This window comes from Mesoplodon bidens (genome assembly GCF_964165515.1).
Source record: "Mesoplodon bidens genome assembly, chromosome: 2".
Lineage (NCBI taxonomy): Eukaryota > Metazoa > Chordata > Mammalia > Artiodactyla > Ziphiidae > Mesoplodon > Mesoplodon bidens.
In genome coordinates, this window is record NC_138177.1 from 132,406,616 (window position 1) to 132,415,186 (window position 8,571).

At 38.7% G+C, this 8,571-nt stretch overlaps 1 pseudogene across 1 annotated transcript; it reads left to right on the plus strand.

Annotated features, from left to right (window-relative positions):
- Nucleotides 1-1,284: 1,284 nt before the first annotated feature.
- Nucleotides 1,285-1,727, plus strand: LOC308613129 (large ribosomal subunit protein uL1-like; annotated as a pseudogene). The gene has a single exon. The product of its transcript is annotated as a large ribosomal subunit protein uL1-like (transcript).
- Nucleotides 1,728-8,571: the final 6,844 nt, after the last annotated feature.

Here is an 8,571-nt window from a genome sequence, read left to right on the forward strand (position 1 = left end):
GATGGCTTTATTCCTTTTTCCATATTCTCTTTCATAATGTTGTTTTATTTCAAGTTCTTGGATGTGGACTCTTGCTCAATGTGGATTGTTTTCTCACATATTTTGTTGTGAGATTATCTTTATTGAGGCTTTTTTTTGCTTTTGCTTCTACAGTTGCTTCAGAGAGATCACCACTCATAGCTCAGTCATTGTGTTAACTTCTCAATTTGAGGCTTCCTAAATCATGCATATTATATTCATGTTATCCCCAAGTTTATGAGAGGCACAAGCCTGAAATTTTGAATTTAGGGGGAAGGGTTTTTCCTCCAACTTAAAGCTGAAAAGAGATAGACAAGCTCCTTTCTCACCTTATCCTGGTAAACATATTTCTTTTCTAGTTCATCTCTTACCAGAAAGAGCTGCCATTTGAGGGTCTTGGCTTTATCTAAGGATTCTTAGCTCCTCATGCACACCCAAATCCTCATTTCTTTTTTCCTGCATGAATATTAAATATTTTTAATATTAAAATTAAAAATTGCATGAATATTGGTCCCAGTAACCCTTTAGGTTACTGGGACCAAGTTTTCTCCAAGGCAGTTAAAGCTCCACCCTATCTTACCTCTTCATTTTGGGCACCTAGGATGGATGGAGTTTATCCTCCCTCCCCTCCTTCTTTCTCAGTCATACTTTAAAAATAATGTTTATTTTATTTTTTCTAGCATTTCTATGTCTTTATACTGGATGGTTAATTTTGGATATCTTAGATCATTGTATTATCAGAAGTCTCGGTTTCCTCACCATTAATGTGGGGAAAGTAATTTATTTACTTAAGAGCATTTTTAGAATTAAATGATATAATAATGTATATAAAGTGCTAAGGTTAGTGCCTGATATGTAAGTGCTCAATAAATATTAGTTATTACAATTTTTAATTAATACTGATTGAGAAGCCCTAGATAAGAATGCAAATCCACATAAGGAAAATTACTCAAATGAATTTAAAAATTAATATTTTGGCTTCCTCTTAGGATGTAATGTTGCTTCATTTAAAAGTTTGCTCCCTCCCTCTTTTCCGGTTATTGCGGCACGAGGCACTATGAACTGCAAAGTCTCCTGAGACACCCTCTATGGAGGTGGTGTGGGAAGTCCTGCACGGTAATCAGCGCAAGCGCAAGAAGTTTTTGGAGACGGTGGAGCTTCAGATCAGCATGAAGAACTATGACCCTCAGAGGACAAACACTTCTCGGGCACTGTCAGGCTTAAGTCCACTCCTCTCCCCAAGTTCTCCTTATGGGTTCTGGGGGACCAGCAGCATGTGATGAGGCCAAGGCTGTGGATATCCACCACATGGACATAGAGGCTCTGAAGAAACTCAACAAGAATAAGAAACTGGTCAAGAAGCTGGCCAAGAAGTATGATGCCTTTTTGGCTTCAGAGTCTCTGATCAAGCAGATCCCATGAATCTGGGCCCAGATCTGAATAAGGCTGGCAAGTTCCCTTCCTTGCTGACCCACAATGAGAACATGGTGGCCAAAGTTGATGAAGTGAAGTCCACGATCAAGTTCCAGATGAAGAAGGTGCTGTGTCTGGCAGTGGCTGTTGGCCACATGAATATGACAGATGATGAGCTTGTGTACAACATCCACTTAGCTGTCAACTTCCTAGTGTCGTTGCTCAAGAAAAATTGGCAGAATAGCGGGACTTTGTAAATTAAGAGCACCATGGGCAAGCCCCAGCACCTGTACTAAGGCACAGCTTAATAAACCATACTGCCACCATTAAGATGTGAACATACAAAACTTATTGCTTGAATATATACGATTTTGTATTAGATATCCTTGAGTGTCTCACCTCATTTTTATCCTACTCTACTTAGCATGTGGGTGGTCAGGGAACAGTCTTTATTGACATTTGATGCCTGATTCAATTGGTATGTGTATTTTTTTCATTTTACATATGCATTTCAATTCATCATAAGGTGGCTTATATTATAAACATGTTTATAGTTTCTCTATTAAAATATTTACATTAAGCTGACATAAAATTAGATAATTTGAAATTCATTTTATTGAGAAAAAATTAATCCCTCAGTCTTGTTCTAAAATATTTATTTTCCACAAAATATGCACTTTGCAAAAACATTGCATAGGTTATTAGCAGGCTATCTGGTTTATTTCCACTTAGGAATATAATTCATTGAAAAGAAAGGCATATCTGATTAAAATGCTGTGCGGAAGTGACCTTTTCCATGTTCTTAAAAGAGAGGAATGATGGAAGAAAAAAAAATATATTTTTTTAATCTGAGTCTTTATGAGATCTTGAAATGGATGCTATTCTTTCTATTTCCTCTCTGTAACAGATATTGTGTTTCTGATTCTGTGTGTGTGTGTGTGTTTGTGTGTGTGTGATCCCACTTTTGTTAATGTGTCTTCATTTCTCAGTGAAATGAAAGCTGACCTAGAACCGTGGTCACTCCCGTGTCAAAGTTGCAACAACTGTGGTCACTGATCAATTACCATGGCAATCTGATTGGTCCTGAAGGGATAGTTGTGTTAGAACAAGATCTAAAATAATGTGTGGAAGGGAATGAACTGACGATTCAAACTGCAATGTAATTTGATCTTGTGTCTGTATTTAACCAAAAGAACCAAATTTGTAAACAGATACCTTACTCTGCAGAAGGATAAAAATCCTAGAAAACATTTAAATGCTCTTTGTTTCACTCAGTTGCTTTTTCTTGACAATTTTATTTTAATACTGAAATATTGATAGAGCCCTAAGAAAGACATAGAGGATTGTATGGTGTCTATGTCCAAGTAAAATGCTTTTCTTTTGGAACCATTAAACTTTTTTGAACTGGTATACAAATAAAAAATGTTATTTTTTTCTTTTTTTAAACATGAGATACTAAAATATTTAGGAGGTGCTTACCTGATACAGATTATTAAAATACAGAAGAAAAATTGAAAGAGTGACAAAGTATGTAGCAGTAGGACGTGTGTTTTCATTCTTTTTTTTCCAGAGGGGTAATAGATTTGTACTGATCCATTTACCTTCTCTCATTTGCTCACATCTATTGTTCAGCTGTGAGATTTTTGGCTGGAGTAAGTACACAGCTGGAAGCCAATGAATATCCTGCCTTCTTCCAAACTGTTCTTTCTTTGTTGCTTTATCCTCATTCTTTCACTCATTCAGCATCTACTGAGCACCTGTTCTATACCAGCCACTTTGGTAGGTGGTAGAGGGTCCTTATTGAACAAGACAGTCAGGGCTCCCTTGATGAGTGTCTAGTCATGGACAAGTTTTCCCCTTTTTTGCTCTTTTTTCTTTCATTCATGCATTTTCCTGTCCTTTTCTTTCTCGACCCTTTCTTTTTCTTACTTTTATTCTTTCCCTAATTTTCTTACTTCTCTCCCATTCTTTCTTTGGAAATTGTTAAAGGGCTTCCCTTTCTATTTCAGACTAGTCTAGGATCAATAGATGAGACTTCTTTCTTTGCACTGCACTCTTCCCATGGGAATTCAGGGACATTCATAACTTTTGGCCTGACTTAAATGTGTCAGTACCTCCTCTGAGGAAAATTGTTTGCCAGCTGATGAGGGTATCATTTCCTCTACTGCCATGGAATCATACTCCTCTGCCTTTCATCAAGCTGCCAAACTTTGTGAATCCTTTGGGGAAAGACATCTTCCTGTCTCTGTCTACAAGCAATCATTAATTTTTGTTAAAACCATTTTTTAAAAATTGGTTTTTATAGCCACATACCTAAATTTATCTCCAATTTGGTTCCATTGGTCACAGAATAGTTTTACCTTACTGGCTGAGTATTTTCATTTCTGCTGAGCTTCCCACAGTGAATATCAGAGAGCGTTTTCCAGCAGTATTTTTGTGAAGGGGTGGGATGGATAAAGCCCTAATATAAATTCCGATATGGCCTTTGTCCTATTGCTTCCTGACACAATGTAGTAAGAAATCAATGCAATTAGAGTCACAAATGACAGTAGATAAGGATAAGCAAGCTGGGTTCATCTGAAAGCACAAATGAATCAGAATTATAGGATTTATTTTAGCCCTGGAAGAGTTTTTTTGATCCACTTCTGCCTCTTTGAAGTTGAAGAGCAGAGATGTCAAGTGACTTGCTAGAGATCACACAGCAAATTAATAATAGAGCTGGAGCTAGAACCCAGGTCTCAATTCCCAGTTTTCCTTTTACCTGGCAGGATATAGGAAGTAGGGTATAGGGAAAATTATCTTTTGGGGGAGAGGGAGATTTATTGTTTGTTGGAAGGGGATTTATCAAATCCACAGGTTTCAGACTTTTGTACTCTTCAGCTGAGAATCAAAGAATCTAGTTTCATATGATCCTTGTGTAACTAGCTAAGATGTGGAAAAGAACTGGTATAAAAATTAAGTGCTGTCCACTGAATATCCAGTCTGTGCCTGTTAGCTTCTATATCCATGGGTGGGGTTCATTTTTATGTCTTGGTTATTGATGTTGCTTATTGTGTAGGAGAAATGTGATTTTCCCCCAACCTCAAGTGCTGCAGTTGTAGTTGAAGTTGGGGAAGTGAATATGTTTTTGGTGAGTTGTTTTGATGGAGAAGTTTGAACTTGAATAAGGAGTCAGAACCCCAAGTTCATCCACTTACTTACTTTATTATTTGAGGTGGTTTAGTAGAGTTTAATCTCAGTTCTGAGGAAGTCATTTGGACTCTGGCTTTCCACCCTCTGAACAACTAAGAATCATTTCTTCCCTGCTCCATTGGTGTAGATATTCATTTTTATTGCTGTGGTAGCCAGGCTCCAAGATGGTCCCCAATGATCCCTTACCTCCTGGCAGTCATGGCCTTGTATAGTCCCCTCCCGTGTTGCGTCAGAGTTTGTCTGTGTGACCATCAGAATACGGCAGACATAATGTTATATCACTTCTGAGGCTACCTCATAGAAGACATTGTGGCTTCTGCCCTGTACTTCTTGTGTCCCTCACTCTGGGGAAGCCAGCTGCTAGTTATGAGGATGCTAGGACAGCCCTATAAGAGGTCCATGTGGCATGGAACCGAGGCTTTCTATCAAAAACCAGTGAGGAACTGGTTGAGGTCTTCTGCTAATCCCCATGTGAGTGAGCCATCTTGGAAGGATGTTTCAGCTCTGGTCAACCCTTCAGGTGACTGTAGCACCAGCTGATTGCTTGACTGCAACCTTACAAGAGACCCTGAACCAGAAGCACCCACCTGAGCCACACTCAGATTCCTGATTCCAGAAACCATGTGGGATAATAAATGCTTATTGTTTTAAGCTGCTAAATTTGGGGGATAGTTTGTTACACAGCAATAGATAACTAATATAATTTACAAGACAGAAGTTGAACATTCTCAATTTAAAGGCAATTATAATAACAATAGCTGTAGATATTTTTATTATGAGATGAGATGTTTTTATTATGTTTTTATTTGACTTAGAAACAAAAACTATATGAATACTTGGCCTATCTTCAGTATTTTCATTTTAAACAGGAAACTGAAGAACAGAAAAATTAAATGATGTAGTTATTGGAGGAAGTGGTGGTAGCTAAGAATTGAAACATACTTTTCTTCTTTCACTTCTCTTTAAAATATGGCTCTATTAAAATACTAAGTAAAGACTAAGTCCAAAATGACACCAACAAATTCAAAAGAGAGAGGTATGTTTGAGGAAACTTCCTTTTAAGGAGAAGTTTACTGAGTGCTATTGTGTTTCCTTGTTTTTGTTTTGTTTTGAATTGAAGTATAGTTGATTTACAATGTTTCAGGTGTACAGCAAAGTGATTCAGTTATACACATGTATATATTCTTCAGATGCTTTTCCATTATAGGTTATTACAAGATATTAAATATAGTTCCCTGTGGTATACAGTAGGTCCTTTTTGTTTATCTTTTTTTTTTTTTTTTTTTTTTTGCGGTACACGGGCCTCTCACTGCTGTGGCCTCTCCCGTTGCGGAGCACAGGCTCCGGACGCGCAGGCTCAGCGGCCATGGCTCACAGGCCTAGCTGCTCTGCGGCATGTGGGATCCTCCTGGACAGGGGCACGAACCCATGTCCCCTGCATCAGCAGGCAGACTCTCAACCACTGCACCACCAGGGAATCCCTTATCTATTTTATATATAGTAGTGTGTTTCTGTCAATCCTGAATTCCTAAGTTATCCCTCCCCCACCTTCCCCTTTGGTAACCATAAGTTTGTTTTCTATGTCTGAGCCTATTTCTGTTTTGTAAATAAGTTCATTTGTATCATTAAATAAATAAATATTTATTTATTTATTTATTATTTATTTATTTGGGTGTGCGGGGTCTTAGTTGTGGCACATGGGATCTTTAGTTAGGGCATGTGGACTTCTCAGTTGTGGCATGTGGACTCTTAGTTGCAGCATGCAGGCTTCTTAGTTGTGGCATGCATGCGGGATCTTGTTCCCCAACCAGGGATCGAACCTGGGCCTCCTGCATTGGGAGCGTGTAGCCTTACCCACTGGGCCATGAGGGAAGTTCCTCATTTGTATCATTTTTAAGATTCCACATACATGTAATATATGATATTTGTCTTTCTCTGTCTGACTTACTTCACTTAGTATGATAATCTCTGTGTTCATCCATCCATCTCTATGTTCATCCATCTGCAATGGCATTATTTCATTGTTTCTATGGCTGAGTAGTATTCCATTGTGTGTATGTATGTATATATATATATATATATATATATATATATATATATATATATATATTCTACATCTTCTTTATCCATTCATCTATCAATGGACATTTAGGTTGGAAAGCTATTGTTTTAATATTAAATCATTTCAAGTGGTCTGAGTCATTTTATCTTTACACACAGGTTAATTATGCCATCTTCAATTAATCAACTTGGAGAGGGTTTCAATGGATCATTTAACTCAGGCCTAGATATGAATATTTTTGATCAATTCAACAAATGTTTGTCAAGAACACCACTGCTGGCCAGAGAATACATAGATGAACAAGATATCTCTGCCAATGAATGGTTTATAGGTTAGTGACGGGGCGAGTAATTTCAGTAGTGGGGGAAGAGTTCTGATACAGGTATTCACAGAAAACATGCAGAGTATAGAGGAGGAGAACCTAAGTCAGCGTCGGACGACAAATGACTTTCTCAAAGTTGCACAGCTGCTTTGTAGCATTTTGAATCCATCTTGGCTGTTTTCTAGACACAAGGGGTAATAACAAGACTGTATGCTGCCTGCCTATTAACGTTCATGTATTGGTAAGGTCTCTGTTTTTCTACAGAGACCCTTTCCACCACATTTATTCACTGAGATATTATTCAAACCTCTTTTTAAAAAGAACTTCCAAAAAAATAAATAAAAAGAACTTCCTTTTGGGCTTCCCTCGTGGCACAGTGGTTGAGAATCTGCCTGCCAATGCAGGGGACAAGGGTTCGAGCCCTGGTCTGGGAAGATCCCACATGCCGCAGAGCAACTGGGCCCGTGAGCCATGGCCGCTGAGCCTGCGCGTCTGGAGCCTATGCTCCGCAACAAGAGAGGCTGCGACAGTGAGAGACCCGCGCACCGTGGTGAAGAGTGGCCCCCGCTCGCCGCAACTAGAGAAAGCCCTCGCACAGAAACGAAGACCCAACACAGCCAAAACTAAAAAAAAAAAAAAAAAAAAACCTTCCTTTTTCTTTCAACCAGGATAAATAGAATGAAACAGAGACACTAAGAAAAAGAAACAATAAAATGCAAAACAAAACCCAGGAGGTATAGAAGTGTTGGAAACATGAATTAGGAGACTGAACTACATAATGTAAAACTGTAAGAATAAACATTTAGGGTGTGGGACTCTGAAAAAATTCATTAAACCAATCTCCTTAGTGATTTGTCACAATTATTTTAGCTACTGGTCAGTAAGGAATTTGTGGCAAAGTGCTGACTGGACTGGAACGAAAGATTGCACCTGTGGATCAATTTGGTAGAATCTGGAACTTAATTATTTTAGTTTGAACAAGCAAGTTTCAGACATTTTAGAGCCAAGGGAACTTCCAACAGTCTTTCATGAATGAAGCAGTATGAATGAACAGACCTTTCATGACTTCATTTTGAACTCTGCCTGCAGACCAGAGGTCAGCAGTCCCTTGGATCCCAGGAGGCTGCACAATGCCTGGAGGTCCTGGTGGTGCTGGTAACTGGTGCTGTGGAACAGGCGGGGGTAAAAGAGAAAAGGAAGAGGGGCAAAAGACAAAAAGAAAGGGACTGGAAGAAGTGAAAAAGGCGAGAAAGAAAAGAGAAGGAAAAGGAAGAATTAATAACTATGGTTTGTTGAGCACTGCTAGCCACTGTGCTAAGTGCTTTGCAAACTTTTTTCCAATCCTTATAACAGCTCTATGAAGTTAACATTGGTAATACCTCTGTTTTACTGATTAGGGTACTGAGGCGCAAGTGAGGTCATTTGCCAAAAGTCATACAGTTGGTAAGTAGCAGAGCTGTGATTTGAACTCAGGACTATCTGACTCCCAAATCTAGCACTTCTAACCATGATGCCATGAAGGAAATATATTCTCCTACTGCAGTGTGAAAGAGGGCCACTACAG